Source organism: Galendromus occidentalis, unplaced genomic scaffold (genome assembly GCF_000255335.2).
Source record: "Galendromus occidentalis unplaced genomic scaffold, Mocc_1.1 scf7180000075543, whole genome shotgun sequence".
In the NCBI taxonomy this organism is placed as follows: Eukaryota; Metazoa; Arthropoda; class Arachnida; order Mesostigmata; family Phytoseiidae; genus Galendromus; species Galendromus occidentalis.
The window spans coordinates 139,873-144,190 of record NW_003803533.1 but is presented as its reverse complement, the minus strand read 5'-3'; positions in this window follow the sequence as shown (position 1 = coordinate 144,190).

Genomic DNA, 4,318 nt, shown 5'->3' with positions numbered 1-4,318 from the left:
CACAGAGCTGTTCTGGGCTTCCGGGGAACAGCATGGGCATTGAAGCAGGGGTGGCGCCGAAAGAGAGGTCGCTCGAGGGGCCCGAAACTTCCGATGCCCGGCGAGAGGCATCGACTCAAATCGAGCTCCGTAGCTGCCTGATCCCGCTTGCTGCTCCGCGCGGGATCCTGGAGCGGGAAGCGATACTTTTGCGCTGTCTGGTCGTTCCCGTGCGGGGAATCGCTCGCGCGCGGTCAGAGTTCCCGAATTCCGTCGATCGGCGACGGGCGACGGTCTATTCCTCGCGGCGCCGGCGGCTGTCGCAAAGAATGCTGATTGTGGGTCGTATATGCGCGAGAGTTGCACCATCAGAGATCGCATCATGGGAACTATAGACGGATGAGTGTAGAATTCGGAGCTGAGGAAAGTCCTCCCGGGCCCCGACGGAGATCTTGGCTCATTCTCGAGTCCAGCAGTGGTCTGCGCCGACGTGCGCCGCCTCAACATCACGCGGGCGACTACTGGTTGAATAGCACGGGAAACTTCGGCGAGCGCGCCAGACGGAACCAATACAGCGTGCCTCGTTCTCGGAAGACATATAGGTAATGTGTTACGAACAGGATCGTGGGCTGGAATTCTCGACATGAGGGACGGAATCAATGCGAGGTTGACCGGTGCTCGGGCTTCATCGGGGGGCTCTTGAGATCGTTTGTCTTCCCGTACTAGGCTGAAACTCTATCGAAAGTTTATCGCTTCCGCAGAGAACCCTGGATACACATGTACCCTCACGGACGCCAGCCGCACGAGTGAGCGCGAGGGATCGACAGGACCAGGATTTCGGGCGTCCCAAAGCTTACGCACGTGGCACCCTTGTGAAACTACAGCAGAACACCTCCAACCTCTGAATGATACACCGAGTCGCGACAGAATCTGACCTCCCCAGCTCCCAATGATTCTCCACGATTCCCTTGGATCTGATTGGGGGGAGATTTCTCGGTATCAGACAAGGAGTCTCTCCTTATAAACAGGATTGATATCAATAGGTGGTAGCTCAGAGGCTATCGGTCGTGTCCTGGCTTTCGCGAGCCCCTGAAGACATCGGCGTTCCTCCACTGGAAACCGGCACCGCCCCTCTCCTCTCGTTTCAACGCGGAGAGAAGAGTCCCCGCAGCACACATGCACGCCCCCTCATCACGCACAAAAACGCCAGCGTCAAGGAGCGGAAACGCAGGAGCGGTGAAGCTGATCTTGAATTAGGATGACGTTTATGAACCGTAGAATTTTACACATATCTTCTCTGTCTCATAGCAGCTTTCGAGAGTCGACTTTGCGCCCCGCGGAAAGAAGTTTATCCCAGAGCCCGTCGGCTGCTGTGAGCCACGAAGTGTCGACCTCGAGTTTGCCGTTCCTTGAGTTGCGGCTCCCGAGCGCGAAGCTCCTCAGGTCCGTTCGGGTCACTCCATCGTAGGTTCTATCATTGGGGCTAGGATTTATATGCAGAATGGATTGTGGAACAAACACGAATTGTGCATGCAAAATATGATCCGGGCTCTTCCTTGTGTGAAAGCATTCAAAAAGAGCTATGGATCGGTCCTAATGAGAATGACCGAGGAGTCACTCTTGAGTTCACAAAATTCATTAAATGCGATAGGGTACTAGGCTTTGCATAAAAACCGCATGTTTCATGAAAAACCGCGGTTAGTCGCTGTGTCCCATGAGTCCCATGTTGGAGAAGAAACGCAATCGCGGTTAATCACCGCGGTTGCAAAGCCTAATAGGTACTGATAAGGAGAGTAAATTGAACATATCGGGAAGGGAGTCCCGCAAAGCGTGCAAATCACGTTCATATGCAGTCGCACATAAATCTCTGCCCTGCTCAGGACTCGTCTCGGAAGCATCGAGCTCAGCGATGCCTACCTGGCTGGAGAAGCAGACGCCCATAACTCCGGGATTTCCGCTTGACGGATAGATCATGCACACGGCGTACCCTTTCAACGGTTTGCATGACCAGTCGGGTCCTAAGTTTCAGCCAGGCCCCTCTCTCTTGCAGAGGATAATCCTGCTTTCTTTCGGGACCTTCCTCCGTTCTGTACGCAAATCCCGAAAAAAGACAGCCCTCGCACCGACTTTCCTGACCTCTGATCTTAATGAGGAGTCTATAGCGTTTCTGTGGCTCGTCCAGCGAATCTGGGAGCTCTAGTAAGTCACGCTCAGTCGCAACGAATTTTGATAGCGTCCGTACTGACGCGACGAGCGCTGAGTCATTTCGCCCCTGAATCGAGGCCTCGGAAATCGACATCATTCGGCAAATCCTTTGGCGCGAACTGTGTCCCCGCGAAGTGCTGCGGAAGCATTCACCCGATACCGAGCGGGAAGTAAAGTGAATCAAGAGCACCACCGTCGCCGACTCTACTCTCACTCGTTCAGACGTGGATCGACGAAATCCTATCGAGTCAGCGTTGATGATGAGACATGAGTGTAGCAGAACTATCAATTCCAATGGCGGGGAATTTTCTCCAGGATCTCCGTCTCGCGCGGTCTGCGGCGATCCGGTTGGGAGGCTGAGTCCTTGAACCTCTTAACTTCTTGATGTCTTGACTAGCCTTTCATCCGAGCCCGATCCGGGGCCTTCCAAGCTCGGTACGTTGCCGAAGAGAATGATGCTGATTATGACCGGATGGGGTGTTGATGGCGATTCGCCGTCTTCACCATTCCTAATGCGTCGTCCGGAGATGGTACATCTCGCTGCTCATGCCGCCTCCCTCTCCGTGATAGCTCAATCACGAGTGTTACCGATGGGCTTGACTTTCGATGAGAGGAACAGCGGAGTGGAATGATCTACCATGGTATACTACTGGGCGACGACGACGAAGAATTGCCTTTCACTAACGAAGAAGTTCACGCATTACTCCAATGTAAAAAGAAGCGTAAAGCAACCGGCCCGGACGGAATCTGCTACGAGCACCTCTAAGCCCATCCCTTTACCACAATCCCGATACTCACGCGCCTATTCAACGGTCGCCTCGAGGACGGCAATTTACAAGAACGGGAGTCCACGTCGTAGACCGGGAAATATGATAAAACCACGGACTCACACAAGGAGACCCCGCTAGCCCATTCCTTTTCGTACTATGAGCGTCGAAATCGGCGGATATCCTGAGGAGAAAAGAGGCCAAGTTCGCCTTCTTTGCCGACGACCTGGTAATCCTTGCGAATGACAGACAGCGCCTACAATCGTACATAAGAAGGGCGATAGAATGGAGCGACGAATATTGAGTCGAAATCAATACGGAGAAAGCGAAAGTGATGAGATTCAGCAACGGCGGATCTTACACCAAGGACGACGGGAGAATATCATTGAAGAAGTCAAAAATAGAACTAGTAGGCAGCTTTTGCTACCTTGGAGTAACTCTCACACCGAAGTTGAGTTTCACTCAGCACTTGGCGATCAAAGCGGACAAGTGTGCAGCAGCCACGGCTCCGCTGGGAAAAATGACCGACGTTGACATCAAGCAGGCGATGAATATCTTCAGGGTTAAGATTGCGCCTCCGGTCATGTACGGCTTGGAATCGATAGCGGTAGACTTTACTCTAGAGAACCTGAATCACTTAGATAGAGTCAAGAGCAGATTTGTGAAATCGGTCATTGGACTGCCGAGGAACGCACCGTCCACGCTCGCTCATGAAATGATCGGCGAACGCCGTTCCACGGAGGACTTGATCCTCAGTCGCACAGGGTTCGTCGAACCAGTGATGAGAACCCACACAGAAAGTTGTAACGAAAAGGACCGAAAGTTCGACGGAGCGATTTTTCCGAGGGGCCTGGCATCCAGGACGGACAAATGGAGACGTAGCCACCAACCGACCAGGATTCTCATGGGTATCTTGACGTGACATGATACCATTACTTGATATGCAAGAAAAAGGAATGCTAAGACCCGGACGGTTGTGTATGTTTTTGTGGAGAATAACAGAACTCGATATCATGTAGAAGAATGTACATGCTTTGGGCACGAAACGCTAGAACAGGGGTGTCAAGTGTGGGAGAAGCCGGCGGGCCACATCCAGAGATTTTTCCGACATCATTCCTATTATAAAGCGCGACATCGGGGGGACAAAAATGTTCCCCGATACCGGACATAACTTCCCGACTGGATATTTACCCTGCCCGTAGTCGTGAAAGGCCGTCGTCTTTCACGGTTTCACTCGAGAAAGGACGATAAAAGCTTTCCGAACATGCTCTACTTGGCCTCGACTCAAGCTATGAAGCGTCCCGCAAGAGAGCGTCGATTGCGCATTGGCTCATTGACTGCCTCCCGTCAATCTCACTGCCTTGACT